This window comes from Procambarus clarkii, chromosome 61 (assembly GCF_040958095.1).
Source record: "Procambarus clarkii isolate CNS0578487 chromosome 61, FALCON_Pclarkii_2.0, whole genome shotgun sequence".
NCBI classification, from domain to species: domain Eukaryota; kingdom Metazoa; phylum Arthropoda; class Malacostraca; order Decapoda; family Cambaridae; genus Procambarus; species Procambarus clarkii.
Window position 1 is genome coordinate 15,559,772 of NC_091210.1, and position 20,047 is coordinate 15,579,818.

The 20,047-nt window shown below is 41.1% G+C and overlaps 1 protein-coding gene across 10 annotated transcripts in view; it reads right to left on the reverse strand.

Annotated features, from left to right (window-relative positions):
- Positions 1–7,034, reverse strand: part of LOC123774367 (nuclear pore complex protein Nup98-Nup96) — a 53,986-nt gene extending 46,952 nt beyond the window's left edge. For 3 of the 10 annotated variants that reach the window (XM_045768556.2, XM_045768557.2, XM_045768546.2), the window contains exons 1-2: positions 6,926–7,034; positions 306–386 (exon numbers count right to left, since the gene is read on the reverse strand). The gene's annotated coding sequence lies outside the window, so the exon portion shown is untranslated. Of the gene's footprint in view, positions 1–305; positions 387–3,427; positions 3,589–5,086; positions 5,504–6,114; positions 6,566–6,593; positions 6,639–6,703; positions 6,766–6,822 lie in introns of those variants that run through there. The other 7 variants (XM_045768548.2, XM_045768551.2, XM_045768552.2 and 4 more) reach the window with 7 other exon arrangements.
- Positions 7,035–20,047: the final 13,013 nt, after the last annotated feature.

The following is a 20,047-nucleotide window of genomic DNA, read 5'->3' on the forward strand; positions in this document are numbered from 1 at the left end:
AAAGAGGGAGGGAGAGTCTGCAAACAAGTCTGAGACAAAAATACTCATAGGCTATGAAAAAAAAAAAGTTCCGCAAATGGAAGGCAATGAAGGTGTAGAAGCCACCACACTCAACTTAAATCTCTTGAGATTTACAAAGCATTAGATACAAACAGCTAGGAGGTTCAAGTCCAAATTAGGCTCATCATACGAAGTGACTTTGGTTTAAAAGTCTCAGAACGGCAGCATATTTACCGATACCGCAAGACCACCTATCACACAGATTTGTGTTCCGTGAGTTAGCAAACAGAACAAAATAAGCTTACCTTACGTTCAAAGTAACAGCTTTTCCTTCACGTAGTGACGAAATTTCCAAAGCTGCTTCCAAAATTGTCCACATGAAGACTCTGCAATATAAGTATCTTCTTGAGTAAGTAATCAAGTAAATTGTATTATAAGTACAGTATTCCTAACATACATTTGTACAGAAGGATTTAAAACTAAATTTCATTAAGAATTCCATACGTTTACAAGTACATGGTAAGAATTTCAATGGTTTTATAACAATTAGACAGGCAATATAAATTTATTCTGGTGACTAGCTTTATCCCAGGAAAGGTTAGGTTGCCAATCCTCTGCCACCTAGTTACTGGTATCTTGAGGTTATCTTGAGATGATTTCGGGGCTTTAGTGTCCCCGCGGCCCGGTCCTCGACCAGGCCTCCACCCCCAGGAAGCAGCCCGTGACAGCTGACTAACACCCAGGTACCTATTATACTGCTAGGTAACAGGGGCATAGGGTGAAAGAAACTCTGCCCATTGTTTCTCGCCGGCGCCCAGGATCGAACCCAGGACCACAGGATCACAAGTCCAGCGTGCTGTCCGCTCGGCCAACCGGCTCCCCGACCGGTATCGGACACAATGTTATTGATGTTTACAGGGGCCTGAAAATACTTGATAAAAATTGACTAAAAAATGATCACAATCTACTTGAGAATGATCTAGGTCAGACCGAAACATCATCGTCCCTTCACTTTCTAGTGTGTGGTTTGGTCAACATATTTCAGCCACGTTATTGTGATTCCTCATCTGCATAGTTATATAAAGTTTAAAGTATCCGGGAAACTTACAATATGGATCAAAAGTAGCCCTTTTCTTATAAAATGACAAGAATGGATATTACCCAAACAATTACAGCATCACAATTCACAGCATCTACAAGGTGTCCAAACACCTGCATTGGTATCAACACAAGAGCTATTTTACCGGATTCCTACATAACTACGGCAATACAAACATGAACAGTATGTTTATAATACTGTATAATGATAACTTGGTACAACGCTGTGCTTGAAGCGGCATGCCACTTTGCCCGAAACGCTATGCGAATTAGTGGCTTTAGTTGCAATGTACTAGCTCTATCTATAAATCCAACATTATGTTGGTAACTCTTGTATGTACTTTTACTTGAATAAAAATTTGAATTTTAAATTTGAATATTCATTAGAAACCAGTCGGTCTGGCACTTCTTGCAAGAATACACTCAAAACGAGAAAGCACAATTTATTTGAATAGAACTAGCATTGTGGAGGAATCCCAAGATTTGAACACTCATTATCCATCATAACCTTTTCCTGGCTGATACTATATTTTCTTTGGTTATGCTAAATGTTGAGTCATCAATATCATTATTCTCAAATCATTTACAAGTTGCTTTCCTTTTATGAAGAGATATGATTGTCTAGAACCCTGGTTGATGGGGTTCTGGGAGTTCTTCTACTCCCCAAGCCCGGCCCGAGGCCAGGCTCGACTTGTGAGAGTTTGGTCCACCAGGCTGTTGCTTGGAGCGGTCCGCAGGGCCACGTACCCACCACAGCCCGGCTGATCCGGAACTTCTCTTAGAAAACCGTCCAGTTTTCTCTTGAAGATGTCCACGGTTGTTCCGGCAATATTTCTTATAGATGCTGGGAGGGTGTTGAACAACCGCGGACCTCTGATGTTTATCCAGTGCTCTCTGATTGTGCCTATGGCACCTCTGCTCTTCATTTCCACCTCTGCCCTGCATTTCGTTTATGTTCTTCACTTTTACCATATTAGTGCTAGTGCTGTACCTGAAATTTATCACTGTTAAACATCATGTTATTTTCTGTTGCTCAGTTGAAGAGTATATTTGTATCAGCTTGTAGTTTTTCCATGTCTTCTAACAGTAGTAATTTTCTTGATTTTTGAATTGTCTGCAAAGGATGACACAAAGCGGTGACTTGTATTTTTATCAATACAGTATCTGGTATGAGAGAAAAAGCAGTGGTACAAGGACTGTACCCTAGGTTACAGAGCTTTTTAAGGTGCTTGGACTTGATTTGATTTGACTGACTGTTACTATTTCCATTCTGTTTAACAAAAAATTGAATATCCATCGCCCTACTTTACCCATTATCCCTATTCATCACATTTAACAAATGCCTTTGCAAAGTCCTTGTATACAATATCCTCATTCACTCCAGTACTGCCATGATTTTGTCATCGCTAGATAATTGCAAAAGGCAGGATCTATCTGCTCTAAATCCATACTGACCTGGTTTGTGAAGTTCATTGTTCTCCATAAAATTGGAGATTTGGCTCATCACCTTTTCAATAACTTTGATCATGTATAATGTTAGTGTGACTGGTATATAGCTTTCAGGCAATGCTTTGCTACTTTCCTTGTGTAGTGGAGCTATATGGATTATCATAGTGCCATTTTAGGGCAAATCTTCGCTTGTGATTCATACCATAACTTTTCCAATCAACTTGTATATAATTGTTATACAGTACAATACAGTGGTGGCTCGGTTAATGAATTTAATCCGTTTCAGCACCGAGCTTGTCATGGGAAACGCTCGCCTTGCGAAACATATTTCCATCAGACGTCGGAGGTGTCCAAGAATTTGCGAGAACCAGCGGGAACGCTAGGAAGCACCACGTGGGTTTCTCGTTAACCGAGTGGAAGCTCGTCAATCGAGACAAATTTTCTGCGAGTGGCCCACTCGTTACCTGAAATGCTCGTAGATGGAGTTGCTCGTCACCCGAGGTTCCTCTGTACAGTATTTTGTTTTTTTTCCTACTTTTAACATTACTAAATTTTTGTATTCGGTAACTGGAGATTGTACCCTACAGAGGGATCATTTTTATTTGTTTAATATGCTGGCATTTCACTATGAAAATAAGAATACTCATGGGTTTCCTTTTAATAACAGGTGGTGGTGGTCAGATATAAACTACAGTACACAGTACATTTTACGTGAGCTCAATACAACAATTATATTTCTAATCCTGATTTTAACCACACTCAGTCCAGGATTCTTTCAAATTTATCCACAGACTGAGCATATAAAGACGCCATGACAAACCATTCCAGCAATTAACTACCCAATTGAAAATAAAAGTCCTGCATCATCGCTATTCCTTACCTTACTCTAAAGAGCTTCTTTGTACAAGTTTCCATATTCAACATGACTTCAATGGATCATAGCTTTCCTTTTCTTCTGCCATCTCTTAATTTTTTCATACGTATCTCACTACTAAATCCTTTTCCAATGTTATCATTCTTACTTCCATTTCTGCCTCTTTTCTTTTTAGGGGTGGGGTCAAGTTTTGTAGGCGAGTTTTGTAGGTTACTAGTGTGAGTGAGGATCTCACTAGTAACCATATACAGTACCAATGAAGATGGTCAATTCATCAAAAACTTGTTGATATCTGCCCAAAACGCTATGCGTGTAAGTGGCTTTACAAGAATGTAAAAACATCAATGATATGTACTCTCATAAACCCAATGTACCTTCTTGTATATAAATATATAAATAAATAAATAACAAACAAATAAATATCCATATTAATTTTTGTACAAGCACTCTGATGCTACACATCACAGAGATGTGTACCCCCCATCTGACTTTACCTATACCATGTTCCACATCAAGTGACCAAAACTCCTGTTATTGTACTGTATTCTTAATAAGCTTTTAAATTACATAAAAAAAATACATCTATTTACTTGTGTACCCTATTGAAGTTAGACTAAAAAGTCTCCATAATAATTTAACCTTTCAATGTAATATATTGTCTTGCCGTATTCTATTTTTCCCCGAAAGATTTTTACAATCTAGTTTGACAGTATAAGACATAATAGTTCACTGTGGCTGTAAGATAATAAAAAACACGCGCAATAGAGAGTACAAAAGAATACGCTGTAGCTGCCCAACCCATTAAGAACAGTATTAAGGGGAAGGGAACTATCGGGAGAATGTGCCAAGCCATTACGACTATATCTGGAACGACTACGGGAAGGGATCGGGATGAAGACTTGTGAAGGGACATGGGGGGGGGGGGGGGAAGAACAATATCAAGTATCACCTTTTTATTCTCTATCATTTGTTAAATTTCTTGAGCATCTCACATGTGTCAGCTTTCTTTTCATTTAGGATTAAGCGTTTACCCCTTTACACCTATAACAAATTTAAACGATTATTCTAAGTTTTGCCTGAAACACTTTGCATATTACAGAAGTGGCTTTATTTAACACTTTCAAGGTTCAGCCTCTCCGAGCATTCCCGACTGTGAACGTTTTGAGCTTCCTGGAAGCTCATGAGACATTGTGACAAATTTTGTTTACAATCATTTAATATTTTCTAACTTATTTGTGGGTTTATAACAATAAATGACATGTCAAAATGTTCACAAATTAATTGTTTAGATACAAAACCAAAAGTATATTTATAATAGATTTTGGTCCTCTCTGCACTATGCCAAATGTAAACCTAGCACACTCGGCGGGTCCCACATAGTGATTCTTAAAATTGTTTTAATCATTTCAAGTTTTCTCGGGTTATGCGTAAATTTGGTATCAAGCTGTTCACAAATGTATTCTCTGGAGAACAGATGCAAAAACAAAATTGGATTTATAATAGATTATGCATGACAGTGATGACTATATGAATTTTCATAAATAACAATCAGTTGATGTCATTGAAACATTTACTGTTGGAGAATGCAAAAGTTTTAATACAGTATGCAACTCCCTGAATTCAGAGGTGAAGGGGGAGATTCTCTTAGCTCATAGTAAGCCTTACCCACTAGTTTTCCCTGGAATATGACCTGCCAATTAGTTAAGAACCTCCTGGGTGAATAGAGATGAACAGGTTAAAGATTCTTGAGGTTATCTTGAGATGATTTCGGGGCTTTTTTTTTTAGTGTCCCCTCCACCCCCAGGAAGCAGCCCGTGACAGCTGACTAACACCCAGGTACCTATTTTACTGCTAGGTAACAGGGGCATAGGGTGAAAGAAACTGCCCATTGTTTCTCACCGGCGCCTGGGATCGAACCCAGGACCACAGGATCACAAGTCCAGCGTGCTGTCCGCTCCGCCGACTGGCTCCCCTTTGATTGATGTCCAGGTAATCCTCCCTGGCCAGGACTCGATCCTAGACACATCACTCATGAGACATTGGGCAAGTGCATTACCACTGCACCACCAAGGGCTGTTAAATCTATATAAATAGAGAATTAAAATTACCACAGCCCTCTTCTTACGATTTTGAGATACATTATACATCATTATTAGCCTAAGTATACAAATAATACAGTGCCGTGTGGGTTCAGATTCAATATACAGTAATACTGCAGGGAGCCATCAACCCCAGGGCTTAAGTAGCCAAGACGCATTCAACCCATGGATCATCGTCGCAAAAATAATCAACAAAATATCCACCATCTTTTAAAAAAGTATTGATAATTTAGATGATTCTCAAGCGATTCCTTAGAAAGAATCGCAAGAAGCGATTCTTGCAAGAAGATATCCTCCATGCAAGAAGATAATGTTAAATCTTAAGTTGGACAAGAATCCCTAAATATACATAAGAAATGCACTGCATTAAACTGTGTAGGCTTTAACATACATCTTGAACCTCTAAAAAAGTACAATCTGCAAAAAAAATGTGTTCACCGCAAAACAATATTTACTGTACTAAGGCAGTGCCGCCCATATTCTTAACCTAGCTGCCGGAACACTCTACGAACCGCCGGAGCACTCTACAGCTGCCGGAACTCTCCAACTAGTTATGAGCTTAGCCTATAAAACAAACTGAAGAAGTATAAATACCTGTCAAAACTTTTCAAAATTATTGGACCTCAATGCTTTCTAGAACAATAAAACTTCAAAACACGAGAAAAATTGAGAGATTAAACTCAATCCACCCTCGTGCAGCTACACCGATAATTACATTATCGTTTACTCTACGCTGGGTTTAACAGTAACAGCCAACTTGGAACAAAGTTCGTCTCTCAAACTACAGCAGCAGAAATCTTGTAACCACACTACAGCTACTATAAAACCAATAATACAGAAAGCAATAACACGAAGTTGTTGCTTTAGACTTAGCTACTCAGAACGAAATGTCCAGGTAGCACGGGCTACGGTGAGCCCCGTAAGAATAACAAAGTCAATTTCTTCTTTTTCTATTCAAGAGACTCAAGTGTGGTGGAGAGAATCAGTGTGGTTAATGGGTTAACGTGGTGGTGGACCCTCGCACGAGGTGTGGTAGAGATAGACCCCGAGCCACTGTTTATAAACAAACTCACTTGCTTCATATGGTGCAAGTTTCCCCCTTCCTGATCAAGCCAGTTGTGACAGGTTCATACCGCATCAACCACACCTCGCCCCGGGATTCCCCGGCCACCACATGACTCACTAGATATAGATAATGACGCAGAAAGATAGTTACAAGACCACAAACATCAACAAATGATGTAAACACTGACGGCTTGCTGGAGGTCAGCGCGACAATTCAAAACTTCATTAATACTCTACCTTTCCCGGGGTCATAGGCCGTCTAGCCTTCATTAAACACTACTACAGGTTCACATGTGTGTTGTCTGCTTGCTGACAGAGGTCAAAATCCTCAGAAACTCACCCAAATTGCCTTAGTCAGCGATTGTTGACCAATACGAGGCTCATGTTTTGGGTTCTACTACAAACGACAGGAAATCCTCACCAAGGAAAAATTGACGCCATTTTCTGGCTTTCATATTAATTTAAAATTTCCCCTAAATATATTGATTTTAAATTGTATATAAATTACGGATCTTATTAAATAAAATACTATAATCCTTACTTTGTAGTATGTTCAGTAGATGATGTTAACGGATATATGGAGCGGGAATCTTCATAAAAATAAATTCTATGCAATATTATTAGTATATTAAATACTTGAAAGTAATATAGCTTAGGAATGGTGAACTCTACACCAGATATGTCATCGTCCATCATACTACAATGCAAAAACAGCTACAAATCTGGATTAATAAAATTAAAAAATTCATCGAGGGTAGATAATTTGCCTGAATTTACCTGAGGGCCACTATCTCTCTAATGGCCTTACTGGATTTTGTCCTCGACGAGGACAAAAGGCTTGTCAAAGGTTCCTCTACTTGTGCTGATGATTTATCAAGCTGGATTTTGAATTTCAGCGGTGTTTTCGCATTTACGGCTTCGGCGGGTAGGCGGTTCCGTGGGTTAATAACGCTGTAGGTGAAGAAGCATCTCATGTTCTCAGTTCGCCCAACCACTTGGCCTGGACGGTAGAGCGGCGGTCTCGCTTCATGCAGATCGGCGTTCAATCCCCAATCGTCCAAGTGATTGGGCACCATTCCTTCCCTCCGTCCTATCCCAAATCCTTATCCTGACCCCTTCCAAGTGCTATATAGTCATAATGGCTTGGCGGTTTCACCCCTGGTAATTCCCTTCCCTTCCCTGTGGCCCTCAACCGTTCCTGATACGAGAGATGACTTAACTTTGGAATAACTTTTGTTGCCCGGTGTTGCACTTTCATTTCACGGGAAAGAAACAATCTTTACTACATGACATCACCTGCAAATTATAGAAAGAAGGAAGGAATTATCAAGGAAAAGCGCCAAGCCATTACGACTATATAGCACTGGGAAGGGGTCAGGATAAGGATTTGGGATGGGACGGGTGGCAGGAATGGTGTCCAACCACTTGGACGGTCGGGGATTGAACGCCGACCTGCATGAAGCGAGACCGTCGCTCTACCGTCCACCCCAAGTGGTTGGACGGGTAGCAAACAAGTGGAATGCACTAAAAGAAGTTGTAGAAGCCACCTCCTCCACAACTTTAAATCCAAATTCGACAAAGAATTGAGCGTCAGAATAGTTCCATTGAAACAAAACAGGAACACCAAGCCTAACAGGCTTGACATGGAGAGCTAAAATCTTACCTCATGTAGACACTCTTAGGTAAGTACTTGAGAAAGAACAAGGGGCCAGATTCACGAAACAGTTACGCAAGCACTTACGAACCTATCCATCTTTTCTCAATCTTTGGCGGCTTTGTTTACAATTATTAAACAGTTAATGAGCTCCGAAGCACCAGGAGGCTGTTTATAACAATAACAACAGTTGATTGGCAAGTTTTCATGCTTGTAAACTGTTTAATAAATGTAACCAAAGGCGTCAAAGATTGAGGAAAGATGTACACGTTCGTAAGTACTTGCGTAACTGCTTCGTGAATCTGGCCCGAGATCGTTGCTATAAAGTCTGTTTCGCCCGGGAATCGAACCCAGGGCCAATATTCATCAAGCAGTAACGCAAGTACTTACTATACCTATACATCTTTTCTCATTGTTTGGCGGCTTTGTTTACATTTATTAAACAGTCTACGAGCATCGAAACTTCCCAATCAAATGTCATTATTGCCATAAACAACCTCCTGGTGCTTCCGAGCTTAAAAACTGTTTGATAATTGCAAACAAAGCCGTCAAAGATTGAGGAAAGATGTACACGTTCGTAAGTCATTAAACCGAATTCATCAAGCCCTACTTTATTTATTTATATACAAGAAGGTACACTGGGTTTATGTTGCCCCTAAATCAACAATATTGGGTTTATGAGAGTACATAGCATTGATGTTTTTACATTGTTGTAAAGCCGCTAACACGCATAGCGTTTCGGACAGGTCCTTAATCTAACAAATAATTTTAAGTAGGTAATTTGTAGCAAAATTTGAAGAATATTAACAGGTACATTGTAAGAAAATTTAAAGAAAATTAATAGGTACATTATAGTAAAATTTGAGGATTGAAATTGAAATTGAAATAAGTTTATTGAGGTAAAATACACACAAAGGGATGAGGTATTTGAGGATTATCAACAGGTATATTGAAACATATTTTGAGGATTATATCTAGGTACATTGAAGCAAAATTTATGTTCAACATAACAACCATGATATAAGATAGTTACTAACTTACTGCTTGATTCATCAAGCAGTAAGCCGACTCATCAACTCTTGATGAGTCAGAGTTGATTTGTTTTTGAATTGAGGCTAGTATTTTCTCCCATGATTCCATGTATGACTAACCATCCTGTAAATGGGATTATATTAGATAAACTTATAGCTAGTTTTTGATCTACACTGTGTAATCTTTCATATAGAGTAGGCTAGCAGCACATTGCTGTGTGCCGAAGCTTGTTAATAATACAAAAAAAAAAAATCTCAAAATTGGCGGGAACGGTTGGCGGCCGGTCGTGATGATGTGAGCAATTACCGATCGTTGGCATAAAACAGAATTCATTTTTTAAAACTAGCTGCGGTCACAGTTTTTTAGCGCTTGGCCCCGTTATATTCGCTTTTTATTCTTTCAAATATATCTGACGTTTTACAGGTATCTGCTGGATATGCTGCGTGCGGTAGATATATTTATATACTGCAGTATGCTTTAAAAACCTGAACAATTTGGAGGATGTCGATCCGGACAATTTCTTCCAAAGGTCAGATATAACACGAACGAGGAGCAACGGGTTCAAACAAGCCACAATGTTGGACTGAAAATAGATGTTTTTTCACCCATAGGGTTATAAATCTTAAAACCGCCTACCCGCTGAAGCCGTAAATGCCAAAACTTTGCTGAATTGCAAAATCCAGCCCGATAAAATCATCTGTACAAATAAGGGAACCTTCGGCAAGCCGCCGGCTTCCTGTCCTCGTCGAGACCACTAGAGAGATAGTGGCCCTCAGGTAAATTCAGGTAAATGTTAACCAATAAGTAAGATAACACATTTGAATGGTTAAACAAATTGATTCAACAATTTACAATTTTTAAATGATATATAATAATGAAAGGCATAGGCTATTTCAGCATCTTTTTCCTTTCACATGATGCATCTATTCACCTAACAGTCAAATATTTACCCAGGAGTTAAACAACTGTTGTGGGTTGAATTCTGGGAAAGGTCAGAAATCTGGGGTATGTGGGGGGGAGGAGAATATGTAAATAGAGGACATTAAATATGGAATTTTACGGGCTATTCATGCCAGTGCCACCTCTTGGGTGGCTTAATCTTTATCAATCAATAGGGAATTGGGACATTACATTGCGAACAGAGACCTCGCATGTGGGATAGATATTTTCCCCATGCAACCAGAAATTTAAACAGGGTGGGGGGGCCTAATTTTAAATGGGGGGGGCACGTTTAAGGGGGTGGACTGTGCCCTCATAACCTATTAACACACAAAGCGTCATCCACCGTTCGGTATTTGCAAATATATTTTTCGATGATTTTTGCTCAGGTATCTATAAAGTGTTCGACAATTGCCTTACACGCGCGTTACTGACCCACACTAACGGCTAGTGATCATATGGCTGACGCAAGCACAGTTTCTTGAATATAAAACATTGAAGTTTTTCGCGCCAAAAAATGCAAACTCAAATATTGTAAAGCCTAATTACACACAGAGATCACACTAACGTGATGTATCAAATGAACAAATCCACAAGGGCCGTGACGAGGATTCGAACCTGCGTCCGGGAGCATCCCAGACACTGCCTTAATCGACTGATTGAAATTGAAATTGAAATAAGTTTATTGAGGTAAAATACACACAAAGGGATGAGGTAGCTCAAGCTATTCTCACCCCGTTCAGTACATCGTGTTAATACATACATATACACACATCACAAACAATAAACATATTACCAAATCGACTGATTGTAAAGCCTAATTGTCTTCGTTCTCGACTCAGGGATTCTGGATTCGATTCCCATGGTGAACAGAAATGGTTAGGTACGTTTCTTTTCGCCTAATGTCTGTGTTCACCAAGCAGTAAATAGGTACCCGGGAGTTAGGCAACTGTTAAGGGGGCTGCAATACAATACAATACAATACAATACAATTTTATTTAGGTAAGGTACATACATACAATAAATATTTACAAGGATTGTTTAACTTATAGGTAGAGCTAGTACATACAATGCCTAAAGCCACTATTACGCAAAGCGTTTCGGGCATGATAAACTTAAATGACAAGCTTAATACTAATTGAGCATAATGAGTAGAATGAAAACAAGAAATGAAAACATAGATGAAAAAGCAGCACAAATACAATTATGTCGACAAACAGCGCTCTTTAAAGAAAAAAACAGACATTGGTTGACAATAGAAGGGTAAGGTAGGTTACAGGGAATTTATTAGGTATAGCTTCGCTTTTAACTTAAACTGGTTGAGAGAGGTACAGTCTTTAACATGGTTGGGAAGGTCATTCCACATTCTGGGCCCCTTGATTTGTAGAGCATTTCTAGTTTGATTAAGTCGTACTCTAGGAATATCAAAACTGTATTTATTTCTGGTGTGATGCTCATGGGTTCTGATACAACCTTCTATGAAGCTTTTGAGATCAGGATTGGCATTATAGTTTAGCGTTTTATATATGTATAATACACATGAGAGAATGTGCAGTGACTTAATGTCTAACATATTCAGAGATTTAAGTAGGGGTACCGAGTGATGTCTGGGGCCAGAATTGGATATTGTCCTAATAGCAGCTTTGTGTTGAGTAATTAGAGGACGTAAGTGATTTTGGGTAGTAGAGCCCCAAGCACAAATACCATAGTTGAGATATGGATAGATAAGGGAGTAATAGAAAGTCACCAGGGCAGGGCGTGGTACATAATATCTGATCTTAGAAAGAATGCCCACAGTTTTTGAAACTTTTTTTATATGTTTAGAATGTGTCCCTGGAAATTAAGCTTGTGGTCAATGAGAATGCCAAGGAATTTGCCATCTAATTTGTTACAAATTTGGGTATTGTTTATTTTGAGATTTATTTGATTAGAGGATTTATTGCCAAACAGAATATAGAAGGTTTTGTCAATGTTAAGGGTGAGTTTGTTGGCAGTTAGCCACAGTTGGACTTTATTTAGCTCAGTATTTACTGTGGCATTTAGAGCAATCTAGGAAATTCTAGGAAAGAGGCTAAACAAGATGGCGCCGAGAGTCGCTGGCGGGGAAGGAGTTCCCGCCAGATGCTGTGACACTGGTCTAGAGGGTATACAACGAGAGACATTATTGGGAGGAGCTGCAGGGTTGCAGCCAATGAGCGGGAGAGTTACAATGACGTCACTAACGAGCTTTGATACGGGACAGCAGATAGGTGAGCTGGGTCAGTGACCTCACGGCCTTGCCTAGGTGTGGACGTGTGGTTTGGTGCTCCAGAATATATCGTCAAATTGGTGATTGTGTCAATATATTTAACTTGATATATGATTTAACTTGATTTAACTTCAAAGTATATTCATATACTAGAAACTCAAATGAATATTGTCCTGGGGACCATTCAGGCTTGTTCGCACTAGGATAAATATATATAGGTCTGCATGTATATATGTATATATATTATACTATGGTGGAATAATTAGTGATTGTGAAGCATAACTCTGACAATGGTAGGCAGCCTAATGGTGCCGAGCATTCACCAATGATTATTATGTGTAGTTTAAGGTAAGATTTGACTTTCAAGCCTCCTAATTTCTTGAGAAAGCAAATTAATGTAGCAAAGTAATGCCAGAATTTTATTATATGATGTTATTTTATTATTTATTATATGACAAATATGTTTTCAGTAACTGATTTACACTCCACAATTTTGCATGAATTAGGCTAGTCAATTGAATGATTACAATCTCTTAAGTGAACAATGCACTGGACTCTTGACCTGTTCTTATACTATATTTATGTTTTATTCTCTGGTCAAGATGCTTACCTTTTAACAGGTAAACATCTTGAGCAGAGAATAAGAGTACATTCTTGGAATGTACTACAATGTGTGTAGTACTTTTACCTAGTCTACCACCACGCGACCCGTCCTCTGTCTCTCCCACACACACACGTACGCAAACACACAATATAGTGCTCCGTGGTGTAGTGGTAAGACACTCGCCTGGCGTTCCGCGAGCGCTACGTCATGGGTTCGTATCCTGGCCGGGGAGGATTTACTGGGCGCAATTCCTTAACTGTAGCCTCTGTTTAACGCAACAGTAAAATGTGTACTTGGATGAAAAAACGATTCTTCGCGGCAGGGGATCGTATTCCAGGGAACATAGGATTAAGGACTTGCCCGAAACGCTACGCGTACTAGTGGCTCTACAAGAATGTAACAACTCTTGTATATATCTCAAAAAAAAAAAAAAAGTGCTGGGGACTACACACAACACCGAGCACCACACAATGGTAGTTGTAATGCCATTATAGATTACCGCCACAGTTGTTCACACCACCAGCGCCTTCTCAGCAGCTCATTAATTTCTCGTTCACACTCCCCTTCTCTCCCAGCCCCCATATACCTGTAATACAAGCGGTAATCAGGTGGCCAGGTAGGCCCCCCTCCTACACCTACCATCAATCATGCCACCTGCGATCCACAAACCTTGCTCACTCTCCAGTGATTTATAAGTCCACCGTATTAGCCAACAGCATCAGCGCCATCCTCCCACCAGCCAACGTCGTCAAGTAAATCACTCAGACTCACATACACTTCCAACGATCTCCGGTCAATCACTTCCCCCAATTGCGGTAAATTGCTTGCGGTGAGGGGGCCGGCGGCCGCATCTTACGACTGGTAGTAGAACCCAGAGAGGACCCCAAAGACTTGGTTCAAGAATATTGAGATAAGAAAAAATACATCTCAAAGCGATAGAGTAGCGTAGGCTATTTCTACCCCCTAACTTGGTTTGATTTTCTTTATTCGGGAAATTATTCGGGTTATCTTAGGTCAGCGACTGACTTTAGCCTGCTGGCAATTCACAATAGTTGGTTATCTATCTAGTGGTTATTTACTGCTAGGTGAACAGGTGCATCAGGAGCATCCAAATGTGCTACACATAATTTTGTTCCGCGAGGCTTTTCTGCCTTCACAGGATGGATAGAGCTGGCTACCAAATAAAATAAGATCAGTCCTCTAGAATTGTGTAGATTTCACTTGGCGCTGGGTGATAAATTAAGTCTATCAACCTCTGGAGGGTTATTAAGGCTTATCAACCCCTGGAGGATTATTATTAAGGCTTATCAACCTCTGGAGGTTCATTAAGGCTTATCAACCTCTGGAAGGTTATCAACCTCTGGAGGGTTATTAAGGGTTATCAACCTCTGGAGGGTTATTAAGACCACCACAATACCTTACTGACCAACTAGCAAGTACACTTTAGCACTTTAGTCCTGAACATAGTTCAAGTTCAAATATGTTTATTGAGACAAGAAAGAAATATATTTCAAAGGGATAGAGTAGCTTAGGCTATTTCTACCAGGTCTACAGTAAACTCTCAAGTGAGGAACTGTGTGTCTACACACTGAGAAGCAGGTACACTTTACTATAAATATATACATAACTGTCTTGGAGCACGATAGACAAATGAAAACTGTAAGTTGTTCATCACTTATATAAACTGCTTAACCTAGAGAACAGAAATGAGTATAAATAACTTAACCTAGAACAAAGTCTACTCTCTTGGCAGTTACGGTTGAGGGTCTCATCACTACAAACCGGACAGGATAAGGCTCATCTCATTGAAACCTTTAAAATAATGAACAAGTTGGAGGATGCTAATCCAGACCACTTCTTTAACAGTTCACATGTAACACAAACAAAAAAGCAGCAGTTTCAAGCTCACCGAGCCACAATGTAGGACTGAAAACATGTTTTTTCACCCACGGAACCGCCTACCCGCCGCAGCCGTAAATGCCAAGGCATTACCGCAATTCTAAATCCAGTTGGAAAAATCTTTAGAAAAAAAATGGTATCTTTGATAAGGCGTTGGCTTCCTGTTCCCGTCGAGGCCACTAGATAGTGGGCCTGAGGTAAATTCGGGTAAATATGAAATGAAAGTGATGGCGATTCGGTCCTTGACTTTGAGGGCCGTGGACGGACCGAAACGTCTCCTTAGACCAAGTCCATTCCATCCAGCGGTCGACTCAAAGACGCATTCATCAATTTTAACATGCTGTTCATTCAAAACAGAAATTTTACCAAATATACATTAATATTATTATATATATTACCATATTGTGCATATGTATGCACTGGTTAGGTTAGGTGTTTAGGCTCTGTTGGCGATTATTTGTATTTGTAGTTCGTGGGTGAAGCATTTACAGCGTTGTGGTTCGAACAAAATTCGTCAGTGAAGCACTTGTTCCGGAAGCGTTCGGAATTCATTAGTTGAGTCGTGTGTAAACAGTTTTTCATTTATAAACAAGGGGTTTGGCGGGTGCATAGAATGGACTTTATATCTTTGTTTGGAGGACGGGCTGAACTAAAAGGTCCTGGGTTCGTAACAGGAGAGAGAGAGACATTTGGGCAACGATTCCTTTCACCTAATACTTCCATTCACGTAACAGTTAATATGCATACATATGCATATGTATGCATATGCAAACGCGTATGTATATGTTAATATGGAAGTTAGGCAACCTGGGGAGGCTTGATACTTCCATGTTGGGGAGCCTATACAAGCCTAAGGTGTATGTATATATGTATCTGACTGTATTACTATTACAATACATAAAAATGTGTTCAACTGCCCCTGAACATACCTTCTCAGAGCACGGGCGTAGATACACTCTTGTTAAGCCTGAGAGCTTTCCCTGAGAGCTCTGCGTAAATACGCTCTTGTTAAAGGCTGAGAATTTTCCCTGAGAGCTCTCGACGCGTTCCTCGCTGCTTCCTGGGTTAAAAATCTCACCACTAATTTTGTAAAAAAAAAACAATTTACTTCTGTTTGTCAGGGAAGTGTTCAATTGTGACGTCAGAATCGTCTTGGTTTTACAGAAACGGATTAAACATTAAACACTTGAAGAACGACCCACTCGTAATTTGTTCGAATATATTTACAGCTATTTTTTTATTTATCTGTCAGTCAATATTTCTTTTCTCTCTCTCTCTCTCTCTCTCTCTCTCTCTCTCTCTCTCTCTCTCTCTCTCTCTCTCTCTCTCTCTCTCTCTCTCTCTCTCCCTCTCTCTCATTCATTGAGAGAGAGAGAAGCCAGATACTTGGGACAGGCATTATCCAACTTTGCACTCTGATTCCTATAAGGTACGTGCCCAACATGGTCGGGTCATTGCTGGAACAAGAGAAACGAGAAGTTAAAACTTATCAACAGACACCAGTGGTAATGAGACGTGACATTAAGTATACATATAAACCTTGGTATTTACGAAGTGGATTCCTGGCGAGTTGTGGAGTCTGGAGCAACAGTAATGCGGAAGCAGGTGTGAGTGTGTGTGTGGGGAAGGCTCTCACGGGAGTGTTTTCCTCAAGTGCATCGGATGTAAATATTTTTTTAATGACGGGAAGGGGGAGGGTTAACAAAAGTCAGTTTATTTGTTTCATCCACGATCTATGCACGTTTCTTGTGATGTTAGCAGGTTTTATGTGACGTCGGGAGCTGTTATTATGATGTCACCAGCTTTCCTACGACTTTCCTGCAGGGAGCCGGTTGGCCGAGCGGACAGCACGCTGGACTTGTGATCCTGTGGTCCTGGGTTCGATCCCAGGCGCCGGAGAGAAACAATGGGCAGAGTTTCTTTCACCCTATGCCCCTGTTGCCTGGCAGTAAAATAGGTACCTGGGTGTTAGTCAGCTGTCACGGGGCTGCTTCCTGGGGCTGGAGGCCTGGTCGAGGACAATAAAGGGACAATAAAGCCCCGAAATTATCTCAAGATAATCTCAAGATAATCAGTTGTCTAACTCTCGAATACCTATTGACAGGTAGATAAACATAAGCATTAGGTGAAAGGAAACGTGCCCAATCATTTCTGTTCCCCGGCTGGGAATCCAACCCAAGATCCCCAAGTGTGAGTCGAGAACGAAGCCGACTGTACACGTGTTGATCGTTGTGGTTCACTGACTGGCCACCAGATGGCCACTCAAGAAATGCGAATAATTCGGATTATTACCGAAAGCGAAAATTGTTGCGATTTGCGCTAATATCAGTGAGAACTCTTCCGGTCGGTTATTGAATTAAAACGCTGGCGTGTAGCGTTTATTGGTCGGAATTGATGTTTATTGAATTAAAATGCTACCGTACGTAGCGTTCGATAGTCAAATTAGATGTTTATTTTGAGGCCTCTCAGACTCTATTTAGGCTACTGGCCCCCTGGGGCCAGATTCACAAAGCACTTACGAACCTGTACATCTTTTCTCAATTTTTGGCGGCTTTGTTTATAATTATTAAACAGTTAATAAGTTCCGAAGCACCAGAAGGCTGTTTATAACAATAACAACAGTTGATTGGCAAGTTTTCATGCTTGTAAACTGTTTAATAAATGTAACCAAAGCCGTCAAAGATTGAGGAAAGATGTACAGGTTCGTAAGTCTTGCGTAACTGTTTCGTAAATCCCTGCTTTGTACCCGGTGACGTCACTGTACCAGGCGGATGTATTCACCTAGTTGTGCTTGCGAGGGTTGAGCTTTGGCTCTTTGGTCCCGGATGATACAGAGGAACCATTTGTTATACTCAAATTCTGTCAGTTGAAATGTAACCAATCACAGGCGAGTAGGCCTCTGACGTCATGCTACCCCGAAAAAGGCAAACGAATACATTGTTTCCAGAGTGTCTATATATATTTGGAGTCGGTGTTTATGTTCATATATTATGTTCAAGAGACAGTTTTGATAACGAAGTTTTCCGTCTATGTGGAGGCGTTGTTTACCACTCTTTTGCCCAATGCTTCCCCAGGATGTAGCCCACAGGGAGCCTGACAGCTAAGTGGACAGCGCTTCGGGTTCGTAGTCCTGAGGCTCCGGGTTCGATCCTGGTGAAGGCGGAAACAAATGGACAAAGTTTGATTCACCCTGATGCCACTGTTCACCTAGCAGTAAATAGGTACCTGGGAGTTTGACAGCTGCTACAGGCTGCTTCCTGGGGGTGTGTAACATTAAAGGAGGCCTTGTCGAGGACCGGGCCGCGGGGACGCTAAGCCCCGAAATCATCTCAAGATAACCTCAACAATGGCCTAACTCCCGGGTACTACCTACTTACTACTAGGTGAGCACAGGCATCAGATGAAAGAAAACTTGCCCAATCGTTACTAATCCTACCCGGGGATTAAACCCAGGTCCCCTCGATTGCGAGCCAAGGAAGCAGAGCGCTGCGCCGCAGGACCGATCCCTAGTTATTCCCACCAGCATAATAACAGTATTTTCTGGGCTTACGCCATTGTTGGGATTCAAACGGCGTATAATCCATCATTATGCTCCACTGACTGCTACTCTACGCGTGCGGGGGCAGCTCTTAAAAAGTTATAATCTTTATTTAAATTATATATGGAAAGTAGATAACCCATAGGCTGCGGCTGGCGGGAATTGTGGAGGAGTTGCCTTGTCGCGCTTCGCCGGCCATATTGTCTGGGAGGTGGCCAGAGGCTCGTGTTCTGTAGTGGCTCTATTGTAGGAGGCTTGGGGTTTTGTAGTGGCTCTATAGTGGGAGGCTGAGTGCTATAGAGTGGCTCTATTGTGGGAGGCTCGGTGTTTTGCAGTGGCTCTAGGTTAGGTCTTTTTAGTGGCCTTAAGCTGCAAACTAGTTTTACAAACAGATGGCTCTATAGTGGGATTGTATTGGCTCTATAGTGGAAAGCATCGTACATACTGAGATCCACACACTAGTGGTAACCAGTATTAGCAGTGGGAAGCCTCGTACATACTGAGGGCCACACACTAGTGGTAACCAGTATTAGCAGTGGGAAGCCTCGTACATACTAAGATCCACACACTAGTGGTAACCAGTATTAGCAGTGGGAAGCCTCGTACATACTGAGATCCACACACTAGTGGTAACCAGTATTAGCAGTGGGAAGCCTCGTACATACTGAGATCCACACACTAGTGGTAACCAGTATTAGCAGTGGGAAGCCTCGTACATACTGACATCCACACACTAGTGATAACCAGTATTAGCAGTGGGAAGCCTCGTACATACTGAGGGCCACACACTAGTGGTAACCAGTATTAGCAGTGGGAAGCCTCGTACATACTGAGATCCACACACTAGTGGTAACCAGTATTAGCAGTGGGAAGCCTCCCCCTTATCTTAAGGAAACATTGCAGTGGCTTGTATTTACGCAATGAGTGGATAACGTGAGACCTTATATACGCCTTTTTCAACTGTTCCTTTTGCTACGCAGCGGCGTACATGAGTGTAAATGAACACGGTAGTTAAGATGTGAATAGTAAGATAAGCAGACAACTGATAAATAAGATATAGGCGATAAGGAATAATTAGGATGCTGGAGAATATGCAAGATGAGTCCACAGCGACGGACTTCGGGTGAATGCATTCATCGAGGAAGCAAGAGATGATAATGGAAGTACAAGTGGGAGGAAAATGGGGGTGGGAATGACAGGTAACAGTGAGCTTCGCTGTAAATAGTGACCAATGGTCATTTGTTCCGTTGGTTGGGTGTTCAATGGCGTAGCTAGACGAGGCTGCTGCCAACATCACAGGGAAGATCTACAATTTTCCCCCACTTCCCCACAGTTCCCACTGCCACTTTGGTGGCTAAGAGTGGGGTTTCTTCCCCACCCTTAGCACCCCCACGTCGCATCAACCCTCCCTAGGAAGTCCTGAATGATGGGGGCGGAGTGATGCTGGTGATTGTTATATGTGCGAGGAGGGGTAATGGTGGCCGGTGATCGTGCGTCCGGCAGCCCCGCTGTGTTTACCTCTCGGCTTCCGTGTGGGGAGTGTGTGTG